The 13,153-nt window shown below is 40.2% G+C and overlaps 1 protein-coding gene across 4 annotated transcripts in view; it reads left to right on the top strand.

Moving 5' to 3' along the window:
• Positions 1-855: 855 nt before the first annotated feature.
• The window catches only part of LOC112563756 (complexin-like), a 93,712-nt gene continuing 81,414 nt past the window's right edge, over positions 856-13,153 (top strand). For 3 of the 4 annotated variants that reach the window (XM_025238051.1, XM_025238050.1, XM_025238054.1), the window contains exon 1: positions 856-959. The gene's annotated coding sequence lies outside the window, so the exon portion shown is untranslated. Of the gene's footprint in view, positions 960-9,393; positions 9,412-13,153 lie in introns of those variants that run through there. The other variant, XM_025238057.1, reaches the window with a different exon arrangement.

The raw sequence follows: 13,153 nt of genomic DNA, 5'->3' as shown, positions 1-13,153 counted from the left end.
TCAACCCTCCAACTTTATTTATTTATATTTATAAAAAAAAAATACTCGTCGAAGTCTTGTTCTTTTTGAAATATGTAATATCTGAGGAGAAACTGGAGTGAACAAAGAATAAAATGGCTGCTTATCGAGAAAATGTTCACTTCTGATGCAAAGATAATAATATTCTTCATTTTCATTTTGTTAAACTTTTCAATGACTAGCTTCATGCGCCTTCCTATCCATAGCGTAACAGAAGAAAGCCTATGAGAAGTTAATGGGAAGTAATTCATATCTTGTACAAAGCTCCTACTAGTCTCCCTTGCTACACTTGTCGATGCACTGATCTAAAAACTGAGTTTTATGGCAGTGGTTCATTTATCTTATTTGTTTAATTTCTTTAATTAATACAATTTCTACATAATTGGCCAAATATGTGCAAAATGTACGGTAAACTGCCTACAACTCTATTAAATGCACAGCACACAGGCTATATATGTCCTTGTGTCTCTAATCGCCAGCATGGCCGTCACTGACATCGAGGACAAGTGGCCACTGCCTGTCCGTAAATAAATTTCTTATGTAGCAATCTTTAGACAACAAAGCAGTTACTGACTAGTAATTTTAACATGTGATATGAAGGTGATAAAAGTTAAGATCGAATGTTTGAAGAAAAGAAGACTAAAATTCGAGCTTACTTATATAGGTATAATGTACGTAAACGTGTGATGGTGAGTAAACATATTTATAAAGATTGCAGACTGTCCTTATTTTATAAGCGTGTGTGGGTGTGTGTGCATGAGTGTGTGCGTGTGTGTGTGTGTGGAGATTAATGGGAGACTAATGCAATCTGTCACCAAGGGAAAGCACTTGGTAATAATGTAAACAAAATGGCGTTAGAGTCTCAGCTGTTCGCTGGCAACATGACAACTGAATGAAAACGTCAGTGTGTGTGTCAACGTTTTAAGAGAAATCTTGGAGAGGTAAGCGTAAAAAATGCATGTTAAATATATTCTGCATTCTTCAGTAACCCACTGTCATTTTTATCTCTTAATTTTTTTTTAACTACTTCAGTTATTGCCAACAACAATGTGATTGTCATATCTAGGGGTGTCATCTCAGCTGTTCTGATAGCTGGCTGTTTGTCAGGAAAAACGTAGCTTCATATGGTCGATGCAGCTACAAATAAGCAAACAACTCTTATGATGAAAAATTTTATCTTTGCATAACCATTACTCTTTTAATGTTTATAACTGATTTAAATGCAGCCATGAAAGACACTTGTCAACACAAACCGTTAAGTAATTTAATTATTTCCCCAAATTGGAATAATTAAATTAGTGATTACTTTTTTAATCAACCAAAAGCCTAGCAATCATTGCGAAATATTTCAAAATGGTCCTTATAGAAAAATTATGTATTTTAAAATTGTAAATACATTTTGTAAAACTAAGTTCTAATAAAATAATATCACATAAAATATAGTTATCATCACCTAAACCATTCAAAATTTTAGTTTAATCATATGGTTTTATGGGATGAAAACTGCTAAACTAAATAGTGAACCATTTTACTTGAAAGCATTATTAAGATACTTTTATCAACAAATTAATAAATGTCTTTTTTCTAGAAAATAACAAGGTTAATTATTTAATTGTTTATACTTTGTGTGCTCCAGATCAAAGGAAAATTATGCTCATTTTTATGTCTTTCATTCCCATGTGCACACTCTCTTTGTCTCTCTCTCTCACACACATATACCTATGAATGCTTACATGCACTCAAACATGTTTTCATGACATATATATATATGTGTGTGTGCGTGAAATGGGCAAGGCGTTTTTGTTTTGTTTCTATGTAGTAGTATGTAATAAGTGTGCTTCATTAGTGCTATATATTTCCTTCTAAAGCAGTGTTGCAGACAGTATTGCCTGTTGACTTAGCCCTCATTTACCATTTGTCTCTTGACAAAGCCATAGCAGTAGTAACAATACTATTTGTTTTTAAAGGGAAGAAAGAATGCTCTTTTTTTTTAAAGGGAAGATTTTAAAATTGTGAGAAGAATGGAATTTTAATATTAATATTTTTGACATTGTAAAGCCACTGCAAAGATTTTTAGCGGTTTTTTCTATACAAGGGAGACAAATGTGTAGTTCTATACTAATACTGTTATTGCTTCCCCTGCAACATGATCCTCTTTCAGGTAGGCATGTTGAGATTTTTAATTAAATTTTATTCTTTTCACTTAGAAATAATTTTTCTCACTTAATAAGGAAGAATACAAGTATTGTCAATCAACTTAATTTTTTTTAACCGTTCATCTGGAAGGCAAAAGATAAATTTGGGTTGACATTGTGGTTCCACAAGTCTACTATACTGCAAAGTGATCTTTGTTCAGTGCCTGTTAGCAGTGACTGTGATTATGCAGTATAAAGCTTATATTAGTTTTGAACATTAAAAATACTAGTTTCAAAATACTGTTCCTTTGTCCCCCACTCCCACGCTATGTGCGCATGCATGTGTACACACACACATTGTGTACTCACATATTGCCAAACACTGAGTGGTTGGTTTGTGCGTTTTGTTTAATTGCCTTGTATCCTGACTTCAGAGGACAAGTGGTGTGGGTCATGATGCTAACATCACTGTGGTCTGTTAATGCTAATATAATCGGCAGTGCATGAGGCCTCACTGATAAGATGTTCCATGCTCAGTTTGTTGGTCCAAATCTAAACAACTGCAGTTTCCATCTATTCATCTGCCTCTCTAAGCATGCAGCATGCTCCCATTGTCCTTTCTCTTTCTCTTGCACATAAAATGAGAACATTTCTAAATTATTTGGGCTGTTTCTGATTTCTTCATTTTCATTAACTTTTCGATTTGGCTTTCATCAAAGCAGGATATTTCACTATTACATGATGTGCAATTGTGCTGGAACAGGGAAGTTTAGTTTAGCAAATATTGATGATAGTAGTATATTTGTCTGTATATCACATGAGGATATTTTCTCTATTTGCATTAGCATGAACATAGCATTTTTTGGCAATCATTGCACAAGTATGAGAAAAGGATAATGGTAACCATTAACAGAAAGAACAGAGTGTGTACACTGATCGAGTTCCTGGTTGCAAGGACAACCCATACTGCTTACTTAGTCCTCTTCGTACCTAAGGCAGTGCATAAGGCATCCACTGGAAACCTTCACTTTTGCCTATCAGCAGCAAATTTACCCTCTCACACATACACATTTCTTCTGCTTTTAACTTTAACATTTCTGAGAAAATCCCATCATGCCCTAGCGCTTTGCTATTTTTTTGGTTGTTGGATGATTTAGGTCATGGTGATGGATCACAGGTTTATGTCCAGGTCTTCTTCACTTTCTGAGATATTGGCTAGTACTGGACAGCTTTGTAGGTTGAACAGCTGCCCGAAGTGCTCCTCCCATCTCTCTACTTTCTTACATTCTTTAGTGATGATGTTCCCATTCTGGGTTTTTAAAGGTAGGTCTTGACTGCCACTTCTACTTTCTATTAGCCCTTTTATGATTCGGTAAACCATATTCATGTCTTGTCTTTCTGCTAGATTTTCTACAAACTTTCTTTTATCTCTTCTAGTGCTCGTCTTCACTTTCTTGTCTTTCTGTGAATATTCTTTCACTAACTTCTTTTTTAGGTGTGGAGACTTTGTGCTGAGCAACTGGTGCTTTATCTCTTTTGCTCTATTGTTTTACATGTTTCAGGGAGATCCACCTCTCTTTTGCTGTTTAGCTGATGTTCTCCATAGCTGCTTCATTGCTTGACAGCAATTGTCATTTGAGTATCATTTGTTAGGACATTGTACTTTTTTTTTTTAAAGCTTTGATGAATTTCCGCTGAGTCTTTAAGATTATCCATGTCAAAGCATGGATGTCTTTGTTTTCCCATCTTAGCTTTTCTGACCTTTAGAGTAAATTTGCCTGTGAGCAAGTTATGGTCACTACCTATGTCTGCCCCTCTTTTAACTCTGACATCTTGAAGTGTGTGCATCCATTTTCCATTAATTATAATGTGGTCTATCTGACTCTCTGTCCTGCCATCATGTGACTACTAAGATACTTTGTGAATCTTCTCCTGTTGAAAAAAATGTGCCTCCAATTACAAGGTCGTTTTCATCTGCTGCCATTGTCAATTCCAATACCTATACCTTCCTTTCCCATGATTCTCTTTCTCTTCATTTGTTCTTGCTGCCTATTCTAGCATTGAAATCTTTCTGTACTATTATTACATCATGTATTGGAGTGTTTTCCATTGTTGTGTATAAGCTGTTGAAAAACTCTTCTTTGTCATCTTCCTCATCTGTGCAAGTCAGGATGGAAAGCTTGATAAATCTACAGTTGTGCCTGGTATACAGCAGGCATTCGCCGATTAGCTTCCATTCTAATAGGGAGTTCTTGTGTTGTTTTGGGATGATCATTGCAACCCCTTCTCTTCTGGTCGTCGTTCCCTCAAGCCCATTTGCAAGAGTCCTCTTTAATTCCTTGGGCAGTCCAACGAGCTTCTGTAATTCCAACATAAGGTCGGTATAGGTGCATTTCTTGGAGGGCCTGTGCTAACTTTCCTATTTGGTTTAGTGTTCTCACATTTCAGCAACAAGTAGTTTTTTTTGGTTGAGAGCAGGTCGGCTGTCAGGTTGGGAACGTCCTTGCGGTTTTGGCCCCCAGCTATCATAGATCCAGTTACCTGCTCTGTCCCCTTCCTGTCACTGTTTGATGGGCTGTCTCTAGTTTCAGTTTCTGTAACTATATCTTTTGAAAGGAATGAATTCTTAGCCCATTGCCCAACCCCTGGTAACCTGGAGGACCAGCGGATCACTCTTAGTCCGATCTCTATTCTTCGATCTGTCCGATATGAGTAAATGGGTGAACCTGCCAGGAACTAGAGCTCCCGTCAGTATAGTTCTGAGGGTCATCGAAGGTGGTGGTCCAAAAGGGAAACCAATACTCAACCGATATTCGGAAAATTATGCGAAAGTCATCTTCACCATCTAGTCATCTTTTAGTTGTCATTCTTCGGGAGGACTGCACGGGTTTTCCTGCCATTTAATGGCGGAGTAGCTGCTTTCTTGGAATGGCGTGAGGAGAAAGGTTGGAGGGGAGGTCCCGGCGCCATTGATTGCGCAATTCATCTGTCGTCAGACGCTGGCCTCTGTTAAAATGTGGCTGTGTTGACACGATCGTCGAATCGGTTAGCTTGCGACCTTTGCATTTCTTCCTCCCCTTCTGTCGCTGCCGGTGGCTGTTTCTCTTTCTCTGTTATAATCAGTCTTCCGTTGTCAATTCTCTTTTACAGGTTTACAAGGTGAATTAAAAAATATTAATGATATTTTGTTTTATAGTTGACACAGGTTGTCTTGGGATAAAGAAAAGAACGAATTGAAAAAAAACCCTGTGAATTACCCACAATCATTTGCCTTAATTTCCATAAACATTACTCCTAATAACCTTTCCCATAATGCTATAGTCCTTTTTCATACCCTTCCATTTGCAATATCATGTTACTCTCAACTTTTGTTCTTGTTATTTGGTTCCTCTTTGTGTTTTCTGTATTTGATTTCATTCTTCGTTTAGTACGGGTGTTTATTCTTGTATAGTTCCTATGTTATTTGTTTATTATATGCTGTCCATGTTTCTTGTTCTTAAGCGCTAAGAGCATACTCCTTTAGGAATGTGAGTATGTGCTTTACAAATGTTTGCATTTATTATTATTATTATTAATAACAAATTCGGCCATGGTTGGCTACACCCGTTGTCAGGATCTGCCCGACCATAAAAAGAGTGAGATAGAGGAGACCCGTCATCATGCGGGACACACGGAGACATTTTATAGCCGCTGCCTTGGAGAAAGCATAGAAATATCCGCATTACTGTGCACTTCTCCGACACCCTGGCAACATGCCGACTACAGGCGCAGAACCTTAGAGCAGTGCACCTACCGACATCTGTTTTAGACACATTTAGCTGTAGTCCAGTGTGTATATATAAACACCTTTCTGCAGCCCTCCAGGTTGATACAAACCAATAAAATGAAAACATTTTCGCTGTGACATTTTGGATTATTGGACACCCAGCAGCTACAGATACGCTGCGTGACACATCACTTGCCCTTTCGTGAATAGATAAACATGTTTGTGTGCGCGTGCATATGAGACAAAGAGAATATATAAGTCCTGTTTGTTTTGTGCACACGCTTAGCATGGAGGCGCATTCGGTGCACAAAACCCCAGTCGGCAATCCGTGCAGTAAGGCCATCATGTGGTGTATGACTCTTTCTCGCCCATGCTGTCGTAAGATGATTATTCGGCAAGCTCAAGTTCTCCTTTTTATTGACGCAGACACGGAAGCCGGGGTGAGGGGTATGGGGGAGGGGACGCGGGGTAGTTGGGGGATGGCATGTGCATGTGGAGAAACTTTGCACTTTGCCAAAGAGCAAAATGGCCAGCCGCGTTTCAGAGCCGGCCGCGACCTCACGACCCAGCCGATTGATCCTCCCCATCGGCCCTTGCGGCCCTGCCACTGCCGCCTCCCTTCTCATACCCCGCTGGTAAATTGGAGCAGGGCGACACGCGGCACTCCGGGCCTAAAAGTACGGAATCTGGAACCCACTGATATTAAGCAGCAGGCACTCGCAGAAAACGAACAGCTTATGTAACCTGTATTTTGAATAGGGGGATGGTAGGGGTTGCTGCTATTTGTGCCATGAACTTCAGAGTCACAGGAGCGCTTGGACTGGTGTCAAAACGGAGGGAGCGTTGACTGAGACTGTTTAGTCCGCGGTCGCTGCATTGGTAGTAATGGACATAAATGCACGATAGAAGCACAAGATGGGCTACCCGGCTTTGTCCGGATCAATGTTCAACTTTTTCAGCAGTGTTTTTTTTTAATTTTTGTTTTTTGTTTTTATTTTTGTTAAAAATGTGAACTTTTAGATCGGCCACACTTTATTTTATTCGACCTTCCCTTGTACGAAAGGAATATTCCTATCGAACTATGCAAGGATCGGACAAAGGGTGGATTTGTACCTAATTTTCAATCCGAACCACGCACACCCACACACATCACCCTTACCCCACCCCCTTCACACCTATCTCCTCACTTTATTTGTAATTGGCATACTTGCACAAAATATTGTTACAAATCTGTCATCATTGAAAAGCCGTTAAAAGTTAGGAAGCCATTTGACATAGTCCTGCTGTTTGGTTTAGTCTTTTTCCATAAAAGATAAATTTAAACATTGTCACAAGTTTATTGTTGATAAATGTCCCTAAAGATATCAACAAACAATAAGATATTTTAGTAGACGATAGTTCCACAATTTAAAAAAATGCGACTTTCCAGAATTGAAGGCAGTTGCCGGAAGCGTGTGAGAACAGCATGAAGTTTCGGACATAAACGCTTTCTAAAGTTATTGCAATCGATGAGTTTTACAATGATTGGTAAGAGACACCCGTCCTTATCTTATGCTAACATATCACTAGCCATATTACTGAAAGCTATGCACAGAAGAAGAATAAAATTTGGGAAAAAGAAAATTCTGATGCTGAAACTCCTGAAAAAATCTGTACATAACAACAAAGATTACATCTTGCAGCACTGACCATGAGGAGCAGTTCCTACAAGAGGAGTCCGATCTCGTGCCTAAGCCGATTGTTGGGAGTTTTTCCACGGCACGAATCCTACGAACAAGAGGTTTTATGCCAACATAAATGGCTCTGTCAGTGGAGTGTTCGTCCTGTTGCATGGCAGACAAACATCCTTTATCACTTTCCTCATCTTCTGCCGACTTCAAGACGCAAGTTAGTGGCAGCACATCTACTGTCAGCGTAATATTCTGTAATCTCATAAGCGCATTTGGTTGTAACCAGTCCCAAATCAAATTAGAATTACACCCAAATCAGATTACAATCATGTTAAAATAACAGTTCAATCAAGCACCATTAAATATGATAGCTTTGCCCGCCCTAAAAGGTAGATTCCTTTGAGATTTGCACGACAGCCTTCGGCACTAACGCAATCATCATAGAGGGATTTTCTTCGCGGCAGGGACCCAGGATTCAGAACCAGGCGACAAGAGCAGAAGGTATCAGACATTTATCTGCAATCTTTGCTGTGATGCTGACAACACATCCACATTTGACAAGCAGTCTGGAAAGTGTACAGACAAAGATAACATTCGGAATTTTCGTGCAGGAGACGACCCACTGATCATCGTGAACAACAAGCAAGTCTGGAGAGGAGAGGACGATTCCAAAGAGTGCATGCACTCCCAATGTGAAGCCCAAGACAGACTGGGCAGGACTGCCCCTGTATACACAGAAGGACACCAGAAGGCTGCACACGCAGGACGGAGGGACAAAGACAGAACAAAAACCTGCCCAGCAGAATTCACAGATCCCCTTTCATCCTCCAGAGAGATTCACATATGGAGACATGAATAATTTCTCGAAAACGTTTCCCCAAAATAGCAGACGAGAACATATGTCAGTCTTTCTTATGTGTTGCCGTGACAGTGGCATTGCATAATTGTATTTCTTGAGTGTCAGAAGTGGCAATAGTGATGCATTGCTGACTTAAAGTTAAAGCAGCTAATTTTTTTTTAATAAAAGCGAACGTGCGTATTTTATTAGCGTCATCAAACACCTCTCTTCATTTTCTAAAGTGATATAAATTATTAGCAGTAGCCTTTGTGAAAGTTTGAAACGAATGCTTTATTTCAGGCGCTTTAGAACAACAATGAAGGCAGCATTTACAAAGATTACGAGGACAATGAGGGAGAGAGAATCAATAGGACTCTCTTTGTGTAGAGATAAAACACGCTCATTTTACAAATTATTTATAAAGCAGACTTGGATGTCGCGATAATTGAAAGTTTAGAACTGCGTGATAAGAGAGAAAACCATTTCAAGGGGATCGGTCGGCGCAGAAAACTCGGTGACTGAATGTTTACCACCAAAGATTTCCGTCAACTGCTTTTGTCGCCTTCGGTAATCTGTGGAAAAAGCTTTTTTTTTTTTCATTTTCCCGCAATATACTAATGCTAGTAAAATATAGATACGATACAAATGCATGTTTACGGATGGCTTAACTGTTTCGCGAAGTTTGGATTGTGAAGGATGTTCTGTAACAACATATATTAGTGATGCTCTTGAATAACTTCACCTCCACGTTACCTGGTGTATTTCGTTGCTGTCGCTTTAGTTAACACCAGTATCTTATGATTGAAATTTTGTTCCTTTCCTTCCATATTTCTCTCTTCATTACGGCTGTCTCTCTCTCTCTCTCTGCTTGCGGCATTTGTTTACAGGACTGCCTTGCCATGATAAAGACGTCCCTGCACAGTTCGTTCATATCAAATCCTGTTCTTGTCGTCAGGCTTGTATCAGAGAAAGAAGTGTGATAAGGTAGCAGAAAAATACTTCAGTAATTAAAATCTGTTTCCTCCCACATCATTCCATGATAACGTGCATGAGGTTTCAGATCAGTTAATGCATGGAAACTAGCTGATTTATGTTTTAAATCCTTTTTTGTATTCTTCTTTGTTTCCTCTCTTCTTCTTCCAAGTTCATTATTCATATCGTGTTTCCTTTCCTATGTTTTCTCCCTCTAACCACTGTAATACAGACGCGACAAAAATTGCATAATGTGGGCCTTTCCAGCTAATAACATGGTATGTTTGAAGCCTTTTGATTATAGTGTTTAAAGTTTCTTTAAATTTTCTCTCGAAGGCGGACTACTGGAAAGGACGATACAACTAACTGGGAGAAACATGCGTGGGCTTAACATTGCAAAAGGCACGCGGGACTAGGATTTGTGGAAATGACCAGTTACAAACGTGCGCATTCAAAGCAGAAAACGTTAAAATCAAATAAACTATCAGAAAAATTGTTTTCTTGCGTAATGTACCATTTATTGACTTTGGCAAGCACTTCGAATTACTAGAATAGGTTCTCCATGCAAACAATTGCAAAGTGTCTTGAAACTCTGATGCAAAGATTGTTACGGGTGGATAGCTGTCTACCCTTTCATTTTCTCTTAACGGTCTAGTGGGATGCAGTTTGTTTTTAATATCTGGGCAAAGTTCAGTGCACAACAGTATTTTCCAAATTCTAGGTTAATACTCCCTTCCGTTTTTGAGTCACGTGTCTACAAACCATTCATAGAAAGAAGTCAAATTTTGACGTCACGTTTGTATCCGGAGACTCCCAGCTGTCCCATTGGCTGAGACCTTCACAAAGTAAACTTAACCATATACGCTCCTGACATTTGTGTCGTTCCTCTTTAAGTGTTGGAGTTGAATACTCATCTTTGTTTACTATAAACAGTTCAACGAGTTGAAAGAAAATGTGTGTTACAGCTAAGATTTGGGCAGACCAACTTTAGCGCATGCGCACATAAAATGGACGTGGTCAGTCCTTCGCGCCATCAGTAGGAGCATGCTGGATCACATGATTCGAGTTTGGCGTCCCTTAGAGATGTAAGTTCGCGTTTCAGCAGATGACAAGGGGATCCTCAAGTTTCAACTTTTAAGAAATCAGCGTGCGCTAAAAGTTTACTAAAATTTGTCGAAAACAACGCAGAGCCTCTAGCTAGTTTCTTTCGCTCGTGCTAGAAACTATAGAGACTACTCGTTAATTCTTTCCACTGTCTTCGAACATGCGGAACCCACCTGCACTCGGCACAATGAAGTTGGAGAGGCTGGGTGAAATGCCTGAGGTTGAACAAGCGAGAAAGAGAGAGAAAAAAAACAGAGAGAGAGAGAGCAACAACCGTTCTGCCTGACAGCCGGTAGTGAGGTCGGACCCAACACTGTAAAAGCCGTTAATATGCAGATGTTCCCAATGGGATCAGTGTTTCACACATTATGAAGGGAGGAGATGAGGGTAGCCATGAACCTGCAGTCTCCACGTAGAAGGCTTGAAAGGAGGCTAGATGACAGCTTGTGTCGACCAGGACGATGTTGTCAAGCAGGTCTAAGCATCTTCTGCTTTGGTATGCGCCATGTTTTGTAAGACCGTAAGAAGCTCATTCGTCACTTTCTTATTAAGTAGTTGCAGTTTACTGCGATAGGATGTTGCGTAACATCCATCATTACATATTTTAGATATCTCTGATCAACCAGTATTTCTCCAGCCCCACCGAACTCCTTTCTGGAGACTATGTGAAAGATTCGTTTCTCGGGTCGCTACATTTTCTTCTCTTGGCCTTTACAATGAATGGCCTTGTCAGATGCCCCACTGCCAGCAGAGATAAGCTTTTATCCTACAAAATTCTGGTCTTCCCGTGCTTTTGAATCTTGTGCTTTCCTTCTTAGAATTTTCTTCTAAGTGCAGCTTTAAAGTGTTCCGTTTTCATTTCATATTTTCTCCTCGCTTTATTCTGGAAATGCTTCTGTCACTCACATATTTACATATACGCAGACACACCCAGTTGTAAACAGCTAACATTGATATTGAAGTTCGCGAAAGACATCGATGGTAACCTGTGAACCATGTCCTAACCTTTCAGTGTTTTCGTAACATTTAAATCTCAACGGATTTATTGATTTTTGTGAACAATCTTCGTTGACCTATAAACATTTTGAACAGTTCCTGAGGAACCTGCAGACTGTCGAGGACCTTTGATAACCCCGGTGGTTTAACCTAACTCCCTAAAATTAATACTCAGCTGCCGGGAAAGGTCTGGCCAGTCCCCCTGGCGTCTTACCTTTTACTGACGTTGATGTGCCTGGAGGAGGTGAAGAGCGAGGAGGCGAACTTGAGGCAGGCTATTGATCGCCCATAGATGGCGACTACAAGCGTGAAGTACTCTCCATGATCGCGCAAACAGCAGCGGCGCTAATAAGGCTAAGACCCATCTGGACGGTAATATCATCACCAGCTCAGAAATAAGGCTCTTGTGCTTTCTCCTCACGTCTGTCTCATTGTGAACACATTAAGCCTGGGTCCGTTCGCATGACGGTTTTTGTATATGGGGCTTCTTTCTAGGTGTAGACACCGTTCATCTTCTGAAGTTTATGGACAACTGTATGTATATAATGCTATGAAAGCGGATTTTGCAATCCAGCACGGGGGATTTAGAACTGACAAAGCGTTGAGGTGGAAAGCCAATTTTTGCACGTTGCATAATGAACAAAATAAGAAAAGCTGATGACCTGTACAAAGATAAAAGTACTGTAGAGAAAAGAAAAGAAACTACAGCGGTTAGGTCCTGCACAAAAATTTCTCCACGCTGCCACTCAAGGGAAAAAGCAGGGTAAGGGTTGCGACGGTGAGAAATCGAAAATAATATATAAGCGTGGACTGGGCTGACATTCGGCGGGTCCCTGGGGGACGTGAGATGACAGAGTTGGGGGAAGTGGGGAGGAGAACTCGTGGCCATGTCGTCAATCGTGCTGGGCCCTGGACAAGTCTGGGAGACAGCCTGCGATGATTGGTCATTCCTGGGACGTTTGTTGTCAGAATACCAATGAGAGAGGCTGTCGGTAGAGAGTGTGGAAATTCGCATATGTTTCTCGTGCAGCTGGTAGCTGGAACAGTGCAGTCGAGCCAGCTGTCAAGAAAAGGTGATCTCGTTGCGATATTCTCTTCAAAAATTAGCAAATGGCAAAAAATAGGTAGACACATTTTGACGAAAAGAGCACAGTATTTTCTGTTCTTCGTCAGGAGAGGGCTCTTAAGCAAACAAAACTTGCAACCATACTTTTTCTTTTCATGCTGATTTTGAAATTTCAAGGGTAGGTTTTTGGTTTTTTTGTTGTTGTTGGTTGTTGTTTTTTTTTGGGGGGGGGAGAGGGTGGAGGGTTCGTACTTTTAACTAGAGCACAGCAGCTGGTTATTGTTGTTGTTGACTTGTTTATATCGGTCTGTTATGGAACTCGTGTTTTTCTGGTGACTAGCTTGCAAATGACGATATTTACACCAGCCTGTTCATCCTTTTGCACACGAAAACTACTTCCCATTTGCTCGCATCAAACAGATCGACAAACCCTAGGGATCCTGTCTGGATAAAACTGTCTTTCTCGCTCTAAAGCTACACTCGCTGACCCACGATTTCAGAAGGGGTAAGCTATAGATACATGTATCTTATATTTATGCTGTTGCTATGGTGATTACTGTGGGATCAGTATTCCTTCCACATTCCTCT

The sequence above is a fragment of the Pomacea canaliculata genome, linkage group LG5 (genome assembly GCF_003073045.1).
Source record: "Pomacea canaliculata isolate SZHN2017 linkage group LG5, ASM307304v1, whole genome shotgun sequence".
NCBI lineage: Eukaryota > Metazoa > Mollusca > Gastropoda > Architaenioglossa > Ampullariidae > Pomacea > Pomacea canaliculata.
Note: the sequence above shows the minus strand (reverse complement) of the source record. Positions and strands in the feature narration are given on the sequence as shown.